The sequence below is a fragment of the Prunus dulcis genome, chromosome 7 (genome assembly GCF_902201215.1).
Source record: "Prunus dulcis chromosome 7, ALMONDv2, whole genome shotgun sequence".
Taxonomy (NCBI): Eukaryota; Viridiplantae; Streptophyta; class Magnoliopsida; order Rosales; family Rosaceae; genus Prunus; species Prunus dulcis.
In genome coordinates, this window is record NC_047656.1 from 10,359,314 (window position 1) to 10,382,280 (window position 22,967).

General features: G+C 38.7%; 2 long non-coding RNA genes and 2 other non-coding genes across 9 annotated transcripts; all 4 read left to right on the forward strand.

Annotated features, from left to right (window-relative positions):
- Positions 1–6,495: 6,495 nt before the first annotated feature.
- LOC117636211 lies at positions 6,496–6,598 on the forward strand. The gene has a single exon (XR_004587013.1). It is a non-coding gene; the product is annotated as a U6 spliceosomal RNA (small nuclear RNA).
- A 59-nt stretch (positions 6,599–6,657) lies between these two features.
- LOC117634654 lies at positions 6,658–9,511 on the forward strand. Of its 4 annotated transcripts, none has more exons than XR_004586813.1 (5): positions 6,658–6,804; positions 7,166–7,227; positions 7,329–7,388; positions 7,522–7,624; positions 9,200–9,511. It is a non-coding gene; the product is annotated as an uncharacterized LOC117634654 (long non-coding RNA). The 4 variants fall into 4 exon arrangements; XR_004586814.1 differs by having other exon boundaries at positions 7,522–7,585; XR_004586815.1 differs by lacking the exon at positions 9,200–9,511 and adding an exon at positions 8,475–9,193 and having other exon boundaries at positions 7,522–7,585.
- Positions 9,512–11,913: 2,402 nt separating this feature from the next.
- Positions 11,914–12,016, forward strand: LOC117636212. The gene has a single exon (XR_004587014.1). It is a non-coding gene; the product is annotated as a U6 spliceosomal RNA (small nuclear RNA).
- Positions 12,017–12,078: 62 nt separating this feature from the next.
- Positions 12,079–14,201, forward strand: LOC117634653. Of its 3 annotated transcripts, none has more exons than XR_004586810.1 (5): positions 12,079–12,220; positions 12,582–12,643; positions 12,745–12,804; positions 12,938–13,040; positions 13,871–14,201. It is a non-coding gene; the product is annotated as an uncharacterized LOC117634653 (long non-coding RNA). The 3 variants fall into 3 exon arrangements; XR_004586811.1 differs by lacking the exon at positions 13,871–14,201 and adding an exon at positions 13,657–13,857; XR_004586809.1 differs by lacking the exon at positions 13,871–14,201 and having other exon boundaries at positions 12,938–13,247.
- Positions 14,202–22,967: the final 8,766 nt, after the last annotated feature.

Sequence of the window (22,967 nt, forward strand, 5' to 3'; positions counted from 1 at the left end):
CTAGTTCACCTACTATGAGGCAATGAGATGCAGATATTATTATTCGAAGTTTGGTCGTCTGCACCAGTCAAATGATGGAGGTCGAATTGGGAGGTCTTCTCATCTACCCAATCATCATGATCCAGCAATTAAGTCATGAGATGTCAAGCGTGAAGTAGATTCAGTGTCGTTGACTCATTTGGAGGTGAGGATGGCAGCAACCAAGAAGACGAGAGAGTCATAGGCTCGAGCCGAGGGCTCTTCTGCAACGTCAGCAGCTAATCCCAAGGTGAACAAGTCCACCCCTGCAGGGGATGCAGGCATGCCTAATTTGCTCAAGACGAACTTTCTGTCAAGTCCATCCACTTGTGCTGAGCTGATTGATCAAATCCATCAGGCTGGCGATCTTGGTCTTTTCTCAAGTCTTTCCTTGGAAAAACAAAGGGAAGCAACATTTCACCTGCTTTAAAAAAGAGGTGGTGGAAGATATCCCGAATCAGGCAGGTGGAGCTGCTGAGAGCATGGCTGATCAGGTGAATGCGGAAGAGACTGCAGATTAAAGATCTCCTATTGGAGTCTCGGAGTAGATAAAGACTCATTTAATTCTTTTCAGCTTTTGTAGTCTGCTCTCTGTTTAGAATAACTGGTCTTGTTTGACCATCTTCTTTTTGTTGAACTTGGCCGGTCTATCACTTTGCTATGGAAATTTCAGTTGTTTTTTATTTATTTAAATAACTTCAATTCACATAGTGTCTTGTAAATTGCTTGAGTGTTTCTGAGAGTGGCCTGTTTGGCCTACGTCCAGAGATTTGTCAATGAGTGTGACCCGTTTGGCCTACATCCAGGGACGTGGCGATGATAGTAGTCCGTTTGACATACGTCCGGAGACGTGTCGTTGATAGTGGCCTGTTTGACCTACATCTCGAGATGTGTCAATGATAGTGGCCCGTTTGGCCTACATTCGAAGACGTGTCGATGAGAGTGGTCCGTTTAGCCTACGTCTGGAGACGTGTCAATGAGAGTGGCCCGTTTGGCCTACGTCCGGAGACGTGTCAATCAGTATGGCCCGTTTGGTCTACGTCAGGAGACGTGTTGATGATAGTGGCCTGTTTGGCCTACGTCCAGAGACGTGTCGATGTGTGTGGCCCGTTTGGCCTACATCCAGAGACGTGTCGATAAGTGTGGCCCGCTTGACCTACGTCAGGAGACGTGTCGATTGCTTTTGTGAACACTCCATTGGAAAGAAAAGCTTGAACTTGTATTGATGTCTGTGTGACTACATTGCTTTATTGAACAAAAAGATAAGCTTACATGAGTAACATCAAAAGTAACTTGTCTTCAATGGAGGTAAGGGAGGCTTGAGTGCCTGCTTGGAGCCCAGCTGATAGGTGAAGAGTTTCATGGATAGTCCTCCTGGAGGTGATGGGCATTCCATTGCCTTGGAACTTCCTTCCATTGAAAGATGATGAAAGATTTGTCTTCCATAACTTGGTAGCTAGTGACGGCTTGGAAGACAAAAGTCGCGTGCTTGATCTTTCTCTTCTGCCCCCTGGTGGTCACCCCGGGCTCTTAGAGTAAGCTAGGATCGTGTTGATCCATATGGCTTTTTTCATGGAGGCTTATTGTTAGTTGCGTTACAATCCTTGATTTGTTGAATAGCCCCCCTTGAGATGAATTCCGTGTAATGGCCGTCTCTAACTAGATCTTTGAGGTACCTTTTCCAGGCAAAGCAGTCGTTTGTATCATGACATACCCTTCATGGAATGTGCAGTATCTACTGGTATCCTTCTTGGTTAGGTTTCCCTTTAAAGATGATGGTTTCTTCAACCAAGGCATGTCATTTACTTGGGCTAGGATCTGGTGTATCGGGATAGTGAACTTGGTGTAGCTCTCTGTTGCTAGAGCACCTTCCTGAGGCTGTGATCTGCGCTTGCCGTTCTCTTTGCTTGCTTGCTTAGCTGCTTGATCAGCCTTCTTCGCGGCAATCTGGTCGTCGTCCCATAGTGCGTAGCGCTCTGCTGTAGTAAAGACTTCTATCAATGTTTGGCGGGGAGAGATGGTCAGCTCGCGATATAGCTCACATTCAATTGGCAACCCCCTATTGAAGGCGAATGATGCAATTTGGTCATCACATCCTACAATGTTTGCCCTCTCTGCTTTGAACCTCTTGATGTAGTCTCGGAGGGATTCATCAGACTTCTTTTGCACGTTGAACAGATGGTCAGGGTTCTTCTTGATCGTCCGATAAGAAGTGTACTCTTTGGTGAAGACATAAGCAAACTCCTTGAAGCTGTTGATCGACCCGGATGGCAGGGTGTGGAACCAGTCCTGAGCTGCTTCTCTTAAAGTCATTGCAAAGACCTTGCACATTAACGCGTCTTCGGCTTTGTAGAGGATCATAAGGCTCTTGAAATGCTTCAGATGACTTTCGGGGTCGGAATCGCCTTTGAAGCATGTAAAATAGGGCGTTGAGAATCGTTTCGGAGGAGCAGCCTGCTCAATTTTGACTGTGAAAGGTGAGGAGTTTGCTCGGTCTACCTCAATGCGTAGTGCATCTTCGAAATTTCCGCCAATCTTTAAGTCTCGAAGTCGGTTATTCACAAGCTTCTCAACGTCTTCTGCACGCATGGCTAGTCGGTCATGTTGATGATCTTCGCGATTTAGACGATGCTGGTTGACTTCCTCATTGGCTTGCGAAGGTCGACGATCTCGGTTGAGCTGCCTAGGCGGAGTGTTGGTGGACTGCGCTTGTGAGGGATTTCCAGTAGTTTGGCGACGAGAATTGGTTCTTCGAGAGCGAGTAGCAGAGCGCCTTTCTTCACGGTCCTCATTGTGATGATTGTCGAGTTGACCTCCCTGGGGGCCTATCCTTTCGCGAATGTTTCTCTGCGAGCGAGCAGCAGAGCGCCTTTCTTCTCGATCCTCGTCTCGATGGCCATCAAGTTGAACTCCCTGGGAGCCTAGCCTTTCATGAACGTCTTCCTGCTGGCCCAGGCGAGCGTGGATGTCAGGTCTTGGGCCTAGCCTGTCGCGCACGTTGGTCCTTAAATTCAATCTGGAAGGAAAACTTCGTCTGCTCTGAGTGTGGCTTGCGGATGCTTGCGACATGTCCGCGAGCTGATCTCGTTGTTGCGCATTTCCTTGTCCGTTTACTCCTGCTCGACCTGCTTGGTTCCCATCGAACTGCCTATCGGCGCGTTCGTGTGTCCTTCTCTCTTCGCCCTGTTGTCCAAGGCCAAGGTTTTGAGCCAAGTTTATTTGGTTGAGGAGCTGCCTTATCAAATTGCTTTGGTCGTCCATTCTCTGAGTTAGCTGGTCAACTCTCAGATTAAGGTCTACTTGACTTCGTGGATCGGGAGGAGAGAAATGTGTAGAGCCCAATTGCACACGGGCTAGGGTTTCATTGGATGTGTACGTGGGAGCATGCGTCGAGCGTGGAGGTAATGGAGGGAGTGGTTGAAGTTGCTCCAAGATTGGGCCAAAGTCGGCGGCGGTGCTATGAAGGTGGCTAGGTCCGGCCACGGGGCCTTGAGATGGTACGACGGCGGCGGAGGCCGGTGCGGTGGTCCTCATTGCGAGTCCGGCAGGTGGCACGGTGGTTTCAGTCACACAGGGTGGCTGCTGAGGGTTCATGGCGGCGAGAGGTGGTGGGGCCGCCATGTCGATCGTGGGATCGTGGGAGAAGTAGCTTTGGGCCGTCACGGATTGAGCCATAGCGGCGGTTTTGCTCCTCGTGCGCTTGCTTCCAACCATGGTTGTTTGGAAGGCTTCGGTGGATTGGAAAATAGGAGGAACGGATTCCTTGAGCACGCGTTGAGTATAACTCGTGCTCTCAATGAAAGCACCAAATGTTTGTGCAAATAATCTCACGGGAGAATATTCGCTTCTGATCCTTCAACCTTCGATCTTCCTTCTCTCTCTTCCTCGATTCCTGTAAAAAAGATTGGAGTAAATAGACCACACCCGGGGGGTGTTGGCCAAAGGCCCTCCGATGCCTAAGTTAGTTTGAGTGTTTGTAGGAAAACAATAGCTAAGCAAAGGGTACGGAGTTGTATGTAGGGTGTAAACCGGGTGTCCGGAGCCGTGTGTGGTGGCCGGAGCCGTGTGGAGAAAATATGGAGAGTGGAGAGGGAGAGAGAGCTTCGGGTATTTTTCTCGGGTATAAGGAGTAGGTTTAGATGTACCTTGAATGATGAATGAGGTTGTCTATTTATAAGAGCCTCGGGGCTAGGGTTTCGTAGGAATCGAGTTGGGCCTGATAATATCTGAATTAAATATATATTATCTCTTAAGAAGATAATATCTGATTTAAATGGTATTATCTTCTCTTTATTAGGATAATATCTTAATTAATGATATTATCTCTTTAAATAAAGATGATATCATATTAATTAAGATATTTATCCCAAATAATTAATTAGCCAGATAAACTGGTGTAATTAATTATTTTAAGAGATAATCTTCTTTTCCACGTGGCGTGCCCTGATTGGAGACGAAAATATATGCTCCCACAAATGCCCCCAGCTTCTGCATGGCACTTGCGTGGCATGTAGGAGATGAAGTTATTTTTTTCGAGCTCTCCAACTGTGTCTGGGCTTTATTATGCGAGTTGAACTCCTTTTGCAGATCGAATTCCCAATTGGTGTAGGCTTCTGACAATTGTTGGAGTTGGATTCCTAGTAGGAATGAGCTTCCGATTCCTTCTTGACCTGGGTTGTCCAACTTGTATAAATACAGGGCTTCTCTTCACTTTGTGTCACATCGCAAACTTAACTTCTCTACTTTCTACCTTGAGAAAGATCTTGGAGAATTTGTACTGCTTGTCGAAGAGGGGAGTTGTCGTGCATCCCAAGATAAGTCGAGCACGTATATATTTTCTTCGTCTTCTCTTTTTCGCGGTGAGGACCAGCTGGGTGGGACTAGGCTGGTTGACGATGTGACTGGCGGCCGAAAACGGTTGGAGCGGTGGTGGCCGCTGGTTGCTACTGAGGGAGTGTTGGAAAAAAGTTGGTGGTCTGCCCCCTGCCCAAGGTGTTGAGAGATGGAAGCAGAATGGTCCAGTCTCTGATGATTTACCAGCTGGGTAGAAGGAGTGTTCTGCCGGACCCCCATAAAGAAGGAAGGCTGATGTCAAATCTTCAATAAATGAAGCTGTGACTTCGAGGGCGAAGGATGTGACACCATTAAGGAAGAAGCTAAGGATCCTTTCTGTTGAGAAGAGTCAAGTAGGAGATGTTCCCCCGTCGTCAGCTAGGGTTAAACATCTCGTTGGTGTAGATAGCAAGCAGATTGGCGATATGCGCAATATTTGGGACGTTCCACTCAAGCCTACTACAGACAAGCTTGGAGACCGTGATCTGCTCTGTAAAGTAGTCCGTGTGCGATCTAGTTCACCTACTATGAGGCAATAAGATGCAGATATTGAAGGTTTAAAATAATATAAAAAATAATTTGCATTAATTAAAGGTTTAAAATACTCATAAAATAAAGTTGCATTAAATTATAGGGAGCCATTAGGAGTTCTTTCTCTGTCTTCAGATTTAGGAGCTCCTAGAGGTCTCCCTATTTTAGGAGGTGGATAGGGAGCATGGTTGAAGTTGAATTTATTCAAATCCTCCCTAAAATTTGTCTAAGGAAGTGGTTTGGGGAGCCCATTATCATTATGGATGCTCCTAGAGTTTTATATTTTCTCCCTCTTTTCTTCCCCCCATATCTCCCTCATTTCTCAGGCATCTCTTTCCTCTCTGTATAGAAAAAGAAAAGGAAAAAGAAAAAGGAAATCTTACAAAATGGGCCTTTTAATATATTTGTTTGTTAATCGGGCCGAGTTTAGTTTTCTATTTAGACTAAGCTTAACAATTGTCCGTCTATCGAGCAAGAGGCCTAAAACTACTCGATGAGCTTTAGTTGGAACATAAAATTAAAGGAATCACTAGTGTAATGATTTGGAGCAAATGCTCCAATTCGAGTCTTAGCATTCTTATAGTGTGTGTGTGAGTAATATTCTTTTGCCCATCTCAATAGAAAAGGTCCTCAAAAACACATAAAATCAAATAAATTAACTAGTATGACTCCGTCCTAAAAAAATTAATAAATGTAATCAAATTTAAATAAAATTGAGTAAAAGTTAAGCTGGACTGATGTATGAGACTATAGCATCCATATAAATGATAAATCCTTGGAAATGAATGGCTGCATGTACTGATAATAATATAAAGAGGCTGAATTAAGATTTTGTCTGCTACAGTTTTGGTCCTTTTCATAGGGGATGGATGGATGATTACCTAACGAGTTAATTGGCTTGTTAATTATGGACCTTGCTTAATGTCTGATTACTGTGGTATTTTAATGGAAATACAATTTCTACTTTATTATTGGTAGATTACATCATTACCAACTTGGAAGAAAGGAAAAATAACGAACGACTTACTAATAAAACCGCGGAGGCTTTGTCCCACATCGAAGAATTGTGTATTTGACGAGTTCTTTATATACTTTCACTAAAGACTGAAGTTCGTCCCTTCGGGGACATCCGATAAAATTGGAACGATACAGAGAAGATTAGCATGGCCCCTGCGCAAGGATGACACGCATAAATCGAGAAATGGTCCAAATTTTTTTCGCCCTTTTTCCGCCAAATTTCGAATATTTTTTTTTTTCGGTTTTGTTTTGTTTTGTTTTTTTTTTCTGGCGCTCTCCATGGTGTTTACCACAATCTCTACGGCCAAAGGCGTTGTTCAATGCAGTTGCAGAGGCTTGAGAAGCTATGAGCATTTTGCATTTGAAGTCTTCGATGGTTCGGTGGCTTAGTCTTTGATCTTCCAGGTATGAGTAACAGTTTCAATTCAATCTACTTTTTTTTAATTTAAAAGCATATATGTCCAATATTTGACGATTCAGTGACTGATTTTTTAGTATGGGATCTTGTGTTTCCAATTTAATCCATGTAAAAAAGCTCGCCTACTAGCTGTTTGATAAAATGACTCTGTTACCATGACCCTTATAAAATTGTTTAAATATGCATTTCAAATGATTCTTTGATAATCCCTTACACTTGTGAGGAGCTGCTCCACTTTTTTTATTTAGTCGAGTCAATGTTCACAACATAGGATGAATAAACCCAACATAGGGCAGATTAGAATACTATTTTTGATGGGTCGTGACGATTACCAATTTGGAATTGCAGAATGGGAGTTTGATTGTGCAGAAGTGGAGATTTGGGAGCTGGCTTGATGGGATTGATTAACGGTATGTGAAGTTTTGCTTTTGGTTGAACGTATTTTTGGTTGATTTTAATTGGTTTTGTGCTTTGTGGACTGAGTGTGTTTCGTTTGAATTTTTACTCGAAGAGCCTGAACCTGACTCACTGTTGTCAAGCTAACACATTCGGATATTCCCGAGGAAGACAGGTTAGTTTTGATTTGAGCTTTTAATTAATGGGTTCTTCTCAGTTTATAGTTTCATTGATTGGGATTCCGTGAGTTTTATTGTTTTCTTATATGCATTGCTGATTGGTTTGATTTGGTGACTTTGGTAATGTAGATATTGGAATGCGAATGTGGTGGAGAATACAGAAAGAGGTTGGCGGGATCTTATTTTCCAGAGGGTACGGGCAGTTTTTGGTTTTGGAATTTGAGATACTTGGGTAGGATTTTGATGATTTTGGATGCATAATTCAGATCTAATGTTTCCTATCAAAACAATTTGCCGAGTCTAAGGTTATAATGTTTTGCAATGTCATTGATGGACAGGTTGTCTTTAAAATGTGCTGTCAGTCCTGTCACGAACTCAGTAACTAAAAATCATTGTGGCAATTGGTGAAAATGAGAAAGAGTTGTGTCTGATTTGTCTCGTTGGATTGATTTCACGTACTTTTAGTAGTTTTGTGTAGTTTTTTTAAAATTTATTATTATTTATTATATCTTAAGAATTCACTTTTCATCACTGCGAGAAAAAAAAAAGGGTTTGTTTCTCAATGCCCTGCATTGGAGTTTCTTCTGTCATCTAAATAGGTGCTACTGCATTGGAGTATGTTCTTAACTTGTTTCATTGATGTTAGCAAATGAACATATATATAATTGTTATCTTGTTTATTACTTCGTAGCTGTAAAATCACAATTAGTAATTGGGAAAGAGTATTAGAGGGAGGAATACATTATGTTGCTTGCAAGTTGAGAATTATTTTCATTCTTAAAGACCTCGGAAGATCATTTTTAGAACATTCCCGATTGAAAAAATCAAGGCATTTTTGTGTTGGTGATTGATTAAAAGTTATGTTTCAGGTTGACCAGTTTGTCAGCGTTCTAAGATGTTGATGTGTAAGGGAAAGTTTAGGTTTTGGTGTTGGTTTTGGAGAAGGGGTTTGTGTTGTATAAGATGCTATCTGATGTCCTGGGCTATTATTTTTTCTTAGTTCCTGAGCGCTTTGTTGTAAGCTTTTAGCTGTAGTGTTCACCTTTTCCTCCCCTCATCCATGAGCTTGCATTTTCTGTCAGGTACCAGGATGAAGGTTTTAGGTTGTTTTGTAGAACAGTGCTGGTTATGTATGTAAAAGAGTGTCATGAATGTAGGTGAAGATTCAATTAATGAAATTAGGGTTGCAAACTTACGAGTTGAGCTTGGCGAAATGCCGGGAGCTATTAGTATAGTATGAGATTTTGAGAGGTACAAAAGTGCTGGCCGACTGAAAATAGAATGGGATCATGACATCTGAAACCGGTGTTACCTGCACTTTCTTTTACAGAAGTACAAGAAATAGAAAGACCATAAAACATAAGCGTCATACAAATTTTTGGATTATTTCTGTCATTCCATCAAGTACAGGCCACGCTCCACAAGGGCTTGAGGTACACAGAATGTCAAAAGTAGTTCCAATTGATCACGATGAGCATATCCTATTTTGCAAAGTAAAAAGAAAGCATGCATATCCTACATGATGAGCATATCCTACTTGATGATATCAGGTTAGAGTTGGGATTAGGGACATGAAATCTGAAACCTATTTTCATGAAATTTCTTTTGTTTCTGACATGGTTTTTTGTTTACATACACCTATGTTCTTGGCTTGAATTTCATGAAAACAAAACCATGTTCTTGCCTTGAATTTCTTTTGGTTTATTGTCAGCTTGGGATGATAACAGCGCCTATGTTCTTAGGTTGAATTGGTAACTTATTGATATTTATGGACTCTCATGCCTTTGACTGACTCATATCATGACAGGCTCCTTGAGCTCTCAAGCTTGCACTCATGAATCTTTCGAAAGTCCATACTGTCTGTTACTTCGAAAACCATGAAGCTGATGGATCGTTCGAAGTGATTGTCGGAGTTGCTTCAGTTTGAGAGCTAAAAGGTAGTGAAAGCCATACCTTAGAAATGAATATAAAGAGGCTGAATTAAGATTTTGTCTGCTACAGTTCATAGGGGATGGATGGATGTATGATTACCTAATGGGTTAATTGGCTTGTTAATTTATGGACCTTGCTTAATGTCTGATTACTGTGGTATTATAATGGAAATACAATTTCTACTTTATTTTTGATAGATTATATCATTACCAACTTGTCAGAAGAAAGGAAAAAAAAAACCAAGAAGAACAAAGAAACCAAAAAATAAAAATAAAAATGGAAGTTGTAACAGGGAAGCCGCCTGGGTGGGCCGCATGGCATGAGCCCATGATCATGGCTAAACAAGCATTTTCAAAAAATTATACACGTCGATAATTGTGGGGCTAGAACTAACGACTGCAAGCTTAAGAACTTAGCGAGTTACCAAGTCAGTTACAAGGGAAGTTGTTGGTTAATTACCGCTTTATTCGTTTTTATAGAGTCCCACATCGGGGAACTGTAACAGTAATTTACACCTTAAATATAGGGGTTTGATTGATAATAGCACCAAGGCCTTTAGGGAAAACCCCACACCTATAATTGGTTTGACCAATCTATTGGATTTAGGTGGCTAAGTTGGGGACAATATTGGTGCTTGGTGGGTAACTATGTGGAGGTTTGGTACCGACATGCATAAGTGCTAGTAGGGTAATCCTACATACCAAAACACATAAGTGTTCAATTAAAAAAAAAACACATATAAATGTGGGTGTTGCTATGTATTGATTCGGTACCAACATGGCATAAAAGGTAGGCCCACTATAAATAATATTAATCTAATAGCACCGAGGCCTTTTATAAACTTTTTATTCGAATATCCGCGTATTTTCGTATTAAATTACATATTAAATTTCCTTTTCACAAAATGGGATTATTTACTACAATGTTGAATTTAGCTAGAGACCCAAAGACAAAAGGCTCTATGTAACCTTTTCACCATAGCCATCTTTCTCGCTTTCAGAAAACAATTTAACTAATAGGCCATGAAAGCATTATAAGCTGGAAGCGTTACCTTTATGTGTTAGAACACCAAAAACTCAATCTAAATGTGGTGTCCTTTTGTTTTAACTACAATCATACTCTCTAATTTAGGGATTCATAAATATTACAACTCTTTTTTAATTGGTCAATTTCTATAAAAATAATATAAAAAATAATTAGCATTAAAAGTTGCATTAAATTATGAGATATTTAGTGATATACCCATTTCTAGCACTAATATTATAAATAAACCCTACACAATTGAATTCCTATAAACAAACCCAAAAAAAACTTAAAAAATGATAGCTAGCCTTATTGAATTTAATATTGATTATTAAATTACTTTGATGCCCTATTGAGTGCTTTGGGTATTTTTATGAGATTTTGGGTTTGGGCTTGTTTTAAGAAATTGATGGCAGTTTTGTAATTTATAAGAAGTTAAAAGCTTTTTTGTTATGTTGTAAATGAGCTTTGGGTGTGTTTCTAAAGTCCATTTTATATAGGGTATTTTTATAATTTGGGCCCCTATATTGGGTATAATAGTGAATCTCCCTTAAATTATAGGGAGCTATTAAGAGTTCTTTCTCTATCCTTATATTTAGGAGCTCCTAGAGGTCTCCCTATTTTTGGAGGTGGATAGGGAGCATGGTTGGAGTTGAATTTGTTCAAATCCTCTCTAAAATTTGTCTAAAGAGGTGGTTTGAGGAGCCCATTATCATTATGGATGCTCCTAGAGTTTTATATTTTCTCCCTCTTTTCTTCCCCCCACATCTCCCTCATTTCTCAGGCATCTCTTTCCTCTCTCTATAGAAAAAGAAAAGGAAAAAGAAAAAGCAAATCTTACAAAATGGGCCTTTTAATATATTTGTTTGTCAATCGAGTTTAGTCTTCTATTTGGACCAAGCTTAACAATTGTCCATCTATCGAGCAAGAGGCCTAAAACTGCCCTGTGAGCTTTAGTTGGAACATAAAATTAAATGAATCACTAGTGTAATGATTTGGAGCAAATGCTCCCATTCGAGTCTTAGCATTCATTTAGTGTGTACGAGTGTAATATTCTATTGCCCCTCTTAATAGAAAAGATCCTCAAAAACACATAAAATCAAATAAATTAACTAGTATGACTACGTCCTAAAACAATCAATAAATGTAATCAAATTTAAATAAAATTGAGTAAAAGTTAAGCTGGACCAATGTATGAGACTATAGCATCCATATAAATGATAAATCCTTAGAAATGAATGGCTGCATGTACTGATAATAATATAAAGAGGCTGAATTAAGATTTTGTCTGCTACAGTTTTGGTCCTTTTCATAGGGGATGGATGGATGATTACCTAATGAGTTAATTGGCTTGTTAATTATGGACCTTGCTTAATGTCTGATTACTGTGGTATTTTAATGGAAATACAATTTCTACTTTATTATTGGTAGATTACATCATTACCAACTTGGAAGAAAGGAAAAATAACGAACGACTTACTAATAAAACCGCGGAGGCTTTGTCCCACATCGAAGAATTGTGTATTTGACGAGTTCTTTATATACTTTCACTAAAGACTGAAGTTCGTCCCTTCGGGGACATCCGATAAAATTGGAACGATACAGAGAAGATTAGCATGGCCCCTGCGCAAGGATGACACGCATAAATCGAGAAATGGTCCAAATTTTTTTCGCCCTTTTTCCGCCAAATTTCGAATATTTTTTTTTTTNTTTTGTTTTGTTTTGTTTTTTTTTTCTGGCGCTCTCCATGGTGTTTACCACAATCTCTACGGCCAAAGGCGTTGTTCAATGCAGTTGCAGAGGCTTGAGAAGCTATGAGCATTTTGCATTTGAAGTCTTCGATGGTTCGGTGGCTTAGTCTTTGATCTTCCAGGTATGAGTAACAGTTTCAATTCAATCTACTTTTTTTTAATTTAAAAGCATATATGTCCAATATTTGACGATTCAGTGACTGATTTTTTAGTATGGGATCTTGTGTTTCCAATTTAATCCATGTAAAAAAGCTCGCCTACTAGCTGTTTGATAAAATGACTCTGTTACCATGACCCTTATAAAATTGTTTAAATATGCATTTCAAATGATTCTTTGATAATCCCTTACACTTGTGAGGAGCTGCTCCACTTTTTTTATTTAGTCGAGTCAATGTTCACAACATAGGATGAATAAACCCAACATAGGGCAGATTAGAATACTATTTTTGATGGGTCGTGACGATTACCAATTTGGAATTGCAGAATGGGAGTTTGATTGTGCAGAAGTGGAGATTTGGGAGCTGGCTTGATGGGATTGATTAACGGTATGTGAAGTTTTGCTTTTGGTTGAACGTATTTTTGGTTGATTTTAATTGGTTTTGTGCTTTGTGGACTGAGTGTGTTTCGTTTGAATTTTTACTCGAAGAGCCTGAACCTGACTCACTGTTGTCAAGCTAACACATTCGGATATTCCCGAGGAAGACAGGTTAGTTTTGATTTGAGCTTTTAATTAATGGGTTCTTCTCAGTTTATAGTTTCATTGATTGGGATTCTGTGAGTTTTATTGTTTTCTTATATGTATTGCTGATTGCTTTGATTTGGTGCCTTTGGTAACGTAGATATTGGAATGCGACTGTGGTGGAGAAAACAGAAAGAGGTTGGCGGGATCTTATTTTCCAGAGGATACGGGCAGTTTTTGGTTTTGGAATTTGAGATACTTGGGTAGGGTTTTGATGATTTTGGATGCATAATTCTGATCTAATGTTTCCTATCAAAACAATTTGCGGAGTCTAAGGTTATAATGTTTTGCAATGTCATTGACAGACAGGTTGTCTTTAAAATGTGCTGTCAGTCCTGTCAAGAACTCAGTAACTAAAAATCATTGTGGCAATTGGTGAAAATGAGAAAGAGTTGTGTCTGATTTGTCTCGTTGGATTGATTTCTTGTACTTTTAGTAGTTTTGTTTTGTTTTTTAAAAATTAATTATTATTTCTTATGTCTTAAGTATTCACTTTTTGTCACTGAGAGAAAAAAATTTTCAATGCCCTGCGTTGGAGTTTCTTCTGTCATCGAAATAGGTGCTACTGCATTGGAGTATGTTCTTAACTTGTTTCATTGATTAAACATATATATAATTGTTATCTTGTTTATTACTTCATAGCTGTTAAATCAAAATTAGTAATGGGGAAAGAGTACTAGAGGGAGGAATACATTATGTTGCTTGCAAGTTGAGAATTATCTTCATTCTTAAAGACCTCGGAAGATCATTTTTAGAACATTCCTGATTGAAACATCAAGGCATTTTTGTGTTGGTGATTGATTAAAAGTTATGTTTCAGGTTGACCGGTTTGTCAGCGTTCTAAGATGTTGATGTGTAAGGGAAAGTTAAGGTTTTGGTGTTGGTTTTGGAGAGGGGGTTTGTGTTGTATAAGATGCTATCTGATGTCCTGGGCTATTATTTTTTCTTAGTTCCTGAGCGCTTTGTTGTAAGCTTTTAGCTGTAGTTTTCACCTTTTTCTCCTCTCATTTATGGAGCTTGCATTTTCTGCCAGGTACCAGGATGAAGGTTTTAGGTTGTTTTGTAGAACAGTGCCGGTTATGTATGGAAAAGAGTGTCATGAATGAAATTAGGGTTGCATACTTACGAGTTGAGCTTGGCGAAATGTGGGGAGCTATTAGTGTAGTTTGAGATTTTGAGAGGTACAAAAGTGCTGGTTATATACACCTATGTTCTTGGCTTGAATTTCATGAAAACAAAACCATGTTCTTTTCTTGAATTTCTTTTGGTTTATTGTCAGCTTATGATGATAACAGCGCCTATGTTCTTAGGTTGAATTGGTAACTTATTGATATTTATGGACTCTCATGCCTTTGACTGACTCATATCATGACAGGCTCCTTGAGCTCTCAAGCATGCACTCATGAATCTTTCGAAAGTCCGTACTGTCTGTTACTTCGAAAACCATGAAGCTGACAGGCTCCTTAATGTCTGATTACTGTGGTATTATAATGGAAATACAATGTCTACTTTATTTTTGATAGATTATATCATTACCAACTTGTCAGAAGAAAGGAGAAAAAAAACGAAGAAGAACAAAGAAACCAAAAAATAAAAATAAAAATGGAAGTTGTAACAGGGAAGCCGCCTGGCTGGGCCGCATGGCAGAGCCCATGATCATGGCTAAACAAGCATTTTCAAAAAATTATACACGTCGATCATTGTGGGGCTAGAACTCACAACTGCAAGCTCAAGAACTTAGCGAGTTACCAAGTCAGTTAGAAGGGAGGTTGTTGATTAATTACCGCTGTATTCTTTTTTATAGAGTCCCACATCGGGGAACTGTAACAGTAATTTACACCTTAAATATAGGGGTTTGATAGATAATAGCACCAAGGCCTTTAGGGAAAACCCCACACCTATAATTGGCTTGACCAATCTATTGGACTTAGATGGCTAAGTTGGGGACAATATTAATGCTAGTTGACAGGTAACTATGTGGAGGTTTGGTACCGACATGCATAAGTGCTAGTAGGGTAATCCTACATACCAAAACACATAAGTGTTCAATTAAAAAAAAAACACATATAAATGTGGGTATTGCTATGTATTGATTCGGTACCAACATGGCATAAAAGGTAGGCCCACTATAAATAATATTAATCTAAGAGCCGAGGCCTTTTATAAACTTTTTATTCGGATATCTGCGTATTTTCGTATTAAATTACATATTAAATTTCCTTTTCACAAAATGGGATTATTTACTACAACGTTGAATTTAGCTAGAGACCCAAAGACAAGAGGCTCTATGTAACCTTTTCACCATAGCCATCTTTCTCGCTTTCGGAAAACAGTTTAACTAATAGGCCATGAAAACATTATAAGCTGGAAGCGTTACCTTTATGTCTTAGAACACCAAAAACTCAATCTAAATGTGGTGTCCTTTTGTTTTTTTTTTTCTTCGTATTTTTGTATGTTTTTTTTTACAAGCGATATTGAGAGTGGTGAGAATATTAAAAAAAGAAGACCTCAAATGGAGGAATAATTGCTTTTAAAACTAAATTCCTTTACAGTCATATTACCAACGGCTCCAAGATACTTCACGCATATGAATTAATTGCAAAGTTGTCAAATTTATTTAGAGTTAGAAACCCTCTAATCATTACTAATGTCGCTAAATACACAAGAGGTATCGATTCGTTACTAAGTAACAACTATACCAATTCATTATGTTTTTGCACAAGAAAAACAAAACGAGAAGCCTGCAATCATTTTGCTCTCGATAAGATTTCTGAACCTTTACAACCACAAAACTAATGGTGGCCTAAACATTGCGGCTCTTCAAGTAATAAGCTAGGGTATATATGAAAATTTTAAAGTGAACCATGTGCAACCCCAATGGTTAGTAGCGGATTTAGAATTTGAAAGTTGAGTAAGCAGAGCTTACACGTTGCATGGATATGGGTACAAGTACGGGTACGCTGATAAGGAAAATTTTCAACAACTCGGATACGTGTATGGCACCAATACAATGATTAAAATAATATAAATAGCAAAATTGATAATGTATCCATCATGTTATAATCATCCATCAAATAAAAAAAAATATATAAATCAAATTCATTTTGATTAAATAAACAATTAGCAATATTGCTCAAGTTAAATTGAACTTGAAGAAAAAGCATGATGAGTCTCTCCGATCAGCTCTTTAAAAGGTGGAGTTTCATCTACTCAAACTCCCAGGAGGAATTTAAGCTGCTCTATATATCTATATATCAAAAATATATATTATCAAATATATTATTATATCAAAAAGATGGATACTAAGTAGCAGCCAAAAATTTGTATTCATTTTTTATGATATTATGCATGGATCAGATATATCATGGCGCATTCTTTAGAAAAAATCGTGTCTTCTACAATGGAATCTGATAAGTGATATTTCGAGTAAGTGTTTACATAATCTTCTTCCGTCTTCAGCATCCCCCCCCTTGCGGTTAAGGTAACGACTTCGGGCATGGCCAGCTCATTCATTTGGAATCTGGGCTCTTCTACTTCATTTTCATTTACTTATTTTTTTATTATTTTCAAAACTCATTTTTATCTTTTTATACAAAAACTTTAGAAAAAAAAAATTAAATAACCCATTAAAATTTGATAAGCCAATTATTTTTTTCCGTGTTTCATCACCGGCACATATTTAGTATTTTAGAATCAAGATATGAATGAGATATATGAGAAGAAAATCTCAAGCATTGATTCCATTTATTGACATAGTTGATTCTTGAATATCTACGATAAAATCTTTAGCCTCAAAATTTGATAATTAAAACATAAAATCAACTAAAGGAAATACAATTTCTAGTTTATTATTGATAGATTACATCATTACCAACTTGGAAGAAAGAAAAAGAAACGGAAGAAGAAGAAATAAATTAAAAAAAAAACAATGGAAGTTGTAACAGGGAAGCCTGGGCTGGGCCGCATGGCATGAGCCCATGATCATGGCTAAACAAGCATTTCAAAGGAAAAAAGACTTGTCAACGACAGCAAGTCAGCTACACGGGGACTTGTTGATTAATTACCGCTTTATTCGTTTTTATAGAGTCCCACATCGGGGAACTATAACAGTAATTTACACCTTAAATATAGGGGTTTGATAGATAATAGCACCAAGGCCTTTAGGGAAAACCCCACACCTATGATAAAGGTTCATTGAACTATTGGATTTTAGGTGGTTAAGTTGGGGATAATATCGGTGCTAGTTGGTGGGTACTATGTGGAGGTTCGGTACCGACATGCCTAAGTGCTAGGGAGTAATCCTACATACCAGCACACATGAGTGTTTGATTAAGAAAAAAAAAAAAAAACACAGGTGATGGTGGGCATATGCATTAATTCGGTACCAACATGCATAAAAGGTAGGCCCACTATAAATAATATTAATCTAATAGCACCGAGGCCTTTTGTAAATTTAAAATTCACGTATACGCATCTTTCGTATTTTTTATATTTTTGTATGTTTTTTTTACAAGTAATATTGAGAATGGGGATATAATTGCTCTTGAAATACATCGCAAAAGGTGTAACCCCGAAAAACAAAAACAAAAAACGCTCTCGATAAGATTTCTGAACCTTTACTACCACAAAACTAAAACATTGCTGCTTTTCAAGTAATAAGCTTAGGGTAAAGCCATGGATGAAAACCCTAATCAATAATAGACTGTATGCAAACCCATGGATGAACTGGGTGTGAAACACTAATTATATTGGTGATTGGTTTTCAAGTTTTGGTGCAAGCAAAGGTTGATGCTTCTGCTCGCTCTGCTTCCCTTCCAATTAATTCTCATTGTCATTTATCATTTCATTCTTTAACAACGGTGGTCCGACCAAAAAATCGCTCTATTGTGACGGTGAGGAAATCAAAGCTCCAGCATGTCATGAGCTAAGTTAGACTTACTGTCTGTGTTGAAACATGCCAGACTAAATGTGTTTGGTTGGTGCATACGTATCATCAATTTGAATATTGTTTGGAGATGTGTTCGATAGACTGCTTCAACAAAAAAATCTCCACATGTGTGATGGTACGAAAGTTGGTCAACACACAAAATTTTGATTTCGTTTGTAAAAGTATTCTTAGTTTGCTCTCTTCTTCTTTTGTGGAAACAGATATACACGGTGAAAATGTTTCTTTTCCTGAATATCTCACGTGTTACATTGTCGAATTGTTAATTTGAATCATATATTCAAACAAGATTTCATCTAATTAATTATTCAAATTACAATAATAATTGGCAAAACAAAGTTCAATTTTCTCCCATAAATCACTTGTAGTCTTGTACCAAGATTCAAGGTATCTTTATCTATCTATCTATATATATATATATATATATATATATATATATATAACATTTACAAGTTCAACCATCACTTCTTATACCCTATAGATTTTGGAAGTACGAGTGCAATAATGCTACCCTTCTACTTCTTATCGAAACGATTCATTCATCCATGGCTGTGACTTTTTTTCTTCTTTTAAATAGAAACGTGGGACTACAATAAAGTGGATACATCATTTATCTATAGAAAATTATGTGAAGTTTGTGTTTAATATATGGATCCGACTCCATCAACTGCGAGAGGCTTTGTGCATTGAAACAATTGCTCAGTCATATCAAGCAAAGGAGACAACCATCGATCATTCATCAGTCAACCAGCAGCCAAGGTCCTTTGTTCGAATCTCCACTCCCTCAACATCGTTTATATAAGCCAACAAAAAAAAATGTGATAGCCCACCACAGAACTTTCTCATATATAAAGCGTCACGCGTGTAGTAAATAAAGAACTTAGAGCATTCACAATGGGTTCTCTAAACTACCTTCTTAGATAAATTTTAGGGAGGAATTGTAAAAATACAACTCCAACCATTGAACCATGCTCCCTATCCATCTCCTAAAATAGGGAGTCCCCTAAGAGCTCCTAAATCTGAGAAGAGAGAAAGGATTCTTAGTGGCTCCCTATAATTTAATGAGTATCTCAAACCTTTATTTAATGCTAACTATTTTCTGTTTTATTTTTTAATAGAGATGGACCAATCAAAAAAGAGTTATAACATTTATGACTCCCCAAATTAGGAAGTATGGTTGGAGTTGAAATTTTTTAGAGAGCTCCCAAAATAGCTTCTTATATTTTTAGCTAAATTTTAGCTAAAAAATAGAGAGCATCATTGTGAATGCTCTTAGTAATTTGATGAACTATGAATTTTTAATTTTATGTTCCTTGTTGAATTATTTGTTTGGCCCTTTATAATATTTAAAAAATAGATATTGATAAGTAGTTATAAATTTATTATCAATATATATGGTCTATGTCTTTTTATATATTTTTGTTCAGGACTTTGCTCCAAAAGGCCCTATTACACATTTTGTACGAGGTCCTAAAATCTCATAGCCGCCCCTATAGCTTGTATGCTTCACAAATGCCAATCTGCTCACAAAACAACCACTTTCTCTATCAAATTTTAGTACCCAAATTGTGCATTACTGCATTTCTACTCCAGGACTCGTAAGAACTTCTGTTTATAAGCACTTTCACTTGAACTGTATTGAAGCTTTTATAAAATATTTAAGTGCTTTAAAAAGAAGCAATTAATTGCTTCTATATAAAGCTAAAAGAATACTTCCACACAAAACACTTTTAATTTTTTTTATGTCAAAACACACTAAAGAGACATGCCCGCCTTGTAAAATTGTAATCAAAAGAAGAATGTTTGATTACTTGCTTGTTTTCTCTTTACACTGTTAAGGGTATCTATACCCAAGTTTCCTACAATCAAGAGACTAGTAAAGGAAAGCAAATCATATACAATCAATTACATATAATTTGGCAAATCACTCAATCCCAAATATATTGGGATTTAGTTGACTTCTCAACACTCCCCCTCAAGTTGGAGAGTGAATATTGTGAACTCCCAACTTGCATACCATAGCTGAAAAATCTTCTTTTCCCAAGGCCTTCGTAAACACATCTGCTACTTGTTGTTGAGATGAAATATATCTTGTAACCACTGTTCTGTCCAGAATTTTATCCCTGATAAAATGACAATCAATTTCAATGTGTCTAGTTCTGTCATGGAACACTGGATTGGCAGATATGTGCAGCGCAGCTTGGTTATCACAATGTAAAGTAGCTGGTCCTGGGTTTGGGAGTTGTAGGTCTTGCAATAGATAACGCAACCAAGTAATTTCACAGCAAGCACCTGTCATTGCGCGATATTCAGCCTCTGCTGAAGAAAGAGATACTGTTTTTTGTCTCTTTGTTCTCCATGAGATCAAAGAATTTCCAAGAAACACGCAATAGCCACTTGTGGACCTTCGTGTGGTTGGACATCCCGCCCAATCTGAATCACAGTATGCCGTCAACTTCATCTCATTTCCAGCAGGAAAGAAGAGTCCTTGTCCTGGTGTACTTTTCAGATACCTCAAAACTCTCATGGCGGCATCTAAGTGTGGCTTGCGAGGCTCATGCATGAATCTACTGAGTATGTGTACTGAGTAGGTAATATCAGGTCTTGTTATGGTGAGATAAATCAAACGTCCCACCAATCGTCTATACTTTGTTGGATCATGAAGTATCTCACCTGTATCAGAAGAAATTTTGGAATTTTGTTCCATGGGAAAGCTTACTGGACGTGCTCCCAAAGCTCCTCCATCTTTAATAATGTCCAATGCATATTTCCTTTGACAAATAGAAATTCCTTTCCTGGAACGTGAGACCTCAATGCCCAAAAAATATTTAAGATCACCAAGGTCTTTGATCTTAAAACGAGTATTAAGAAATCGCTTGAGAGCATCAATGGCAGGCAAATTATTTCCTGTAATCAATATGTCATCAACGTAGATCAAAAGAGCGGTGAAGGACTTGCCATTTTTGCAGGTAAAAAGCGAATAATCGGCTTTGGACTGAGTGAAACCAGCAGCTTGTATGGCTTCAGTGAACTTAGAAAACCATTGGCGAGATGCTTGCTTCAATCCGTACAAGGATTTGTGAAGGCGACATACCAAATGCTCCCCCTGTCGCCGAAGACCAGGAGGAGGTGACATGTAGATTTCCTCATGTAGATCGCCATGGAGGAATGCATTGTGGACGTCAAGTTGATGCAAAGACCAGTGGTGGGCAGCGGCAAGAGCAAGAACACACCGAACAGAAACCATTTTGGCAGTAGGAGAAAATGTGTCATGGTAGTCAAGACCTTCAGTTTGAGTGTACCCTTTGGCCACGAGACGAGCCTTGTAGCGCTCAATGGTGCCATCGGAGCGATGCTTGATTTTATAGACCCATTTGCATCCAATGGGTTGCTTCCCAGGTGGAAGAGAAGTGAGGGACCAAGTCTGATTGGATTCCAAAGCGGCAAGTTCAGATTGCATAGCCTCTTGCCAGTGGGGATTAGAAACAGCCTCTGCAAAAGTGTTAGGTTCCACTGGCCGACTAATATTGGCAATGAAAGTAAAGTGTGATGGTGAGTAACGGTGATAAGAAAGGAAATTAGAAAGGGGATAACGAGTACCTTTGGTGCGACATGGCAAGGAGTCCGACGATTGGTCAAGCGTGGGTAGAGTAACCTGTGAGCAAACATAATCATGGAGATGGGCTGGTTTAACCTTATGGCGAAGAGAGTGGCGGATGGGGGCTGGTGGTACAGAAGGAGAGGAAGGTGGTGATGGGGCTGGTATGGCAGTGGTGTCCGAGGGAAAAATGGGGGCAGCGGTGTCGAAAGAAGCCGTGAGATCGGGTGGGGTAGAAGGAGATGGAGGATGTGGTGAGAGTAAGTCAGGAGATATACATGGAGGAGATGACAAATCAGATAAAGGAAGAGGTAAAACAGGGGGGGAGGTTCCGTGAGAGAGGAAGAAGGGAGAGTTTGGAAAGGAAAATGACTCTCATGAAAAACGACATCACGACTGGTAAAAAAATTTTTGGTGGTAAGATCAAATAATTTGTAGGCCTTTTGACCGAAAGGATAACCGAGAAAAACACATCGCTTGGCTCTAGGATCAAATTTATGGGAAGGTTGGACAATGGTGGCATAGGCTAAACAACCAAAAACGCGGAGGTGGGTATAAGAAGGAGGTTTATGGTACAGCTTCTCATATGGGGATATCTTGGATAAAAGGGCAGTGGGTAGACGATTGATCAAGTAAATGGCGGTGAGAACACATTCTCCCCAAAAAGAAATAGGGAGATGTGCCTGAAAACGTAAAGCCCTAGCCATCTCTATGATATGTCGGTGCTTGCGCTCTACAACACCATTTTGTTGTGGTGTGTAGACACAAGTATGTTGAAAGATAACCCCATGTTCGTGAAAGAAACGACGCATGGAAGAAAATTCACCTCCATTATCAACGCGTATTTGTTGTACGTGAGTATTGAATTGTGTTTGGACAAAGGCAAAAAAGGATTTAAGCAAGTTCTGTGTTTCAGATTTATTTTGCATGAGAAATAACCAAGTGAACCTAGTAAAATCATCCACAATAGTTAGAAAATAACGAGCCCCTGAAAAAGATGCAATTTTATGTGGCCCCCAAATGTCGCAATGAATAAGAGAGAATGGTTTAGAAGAGGAAATAGAACTTAAATGAAAAGGTAAGCGAGTTTGCTTTGCCAAGGGACAAACCTCGCAAGCATTATTTGAAAAAGGGAAATGTAAAACATTCTTAGCTAAAAATTGTAAACGAGAAGATGATGGATGGCCTAAACGGCTGTGCCAGAGGTGAGTTGAGGCATGAGCATGGTTGCAAGATGGTGGGAGAAGGGAAGGCTTGTCTGACACCAAAGAAACCAAGTAGTAAAGACCTCCTTGCTGTTTACCCAGACCAATCGTCTTCCTCGTAGCCAAGTCCTGCAAAATGCACCAATTAGGAAAAAAAGAGATGGAACAATGAAGTCCTTGTGTAAGTTTGCTTACTGACATCAAATTAACTTTGAAGCTAGGCACATACAAGACATTGTTTAAAGAAAGAGATGAGTTGAGAGAAGCATTCCCAACAGAAATAATAGAAGCCTTTTCACCGCTAGGCAATACAACTGGTGGAATGGAAGGGTTGTTATTTGTGGACGTAAAAGAATGTGAGGTGGATGTAATATGATCTGTT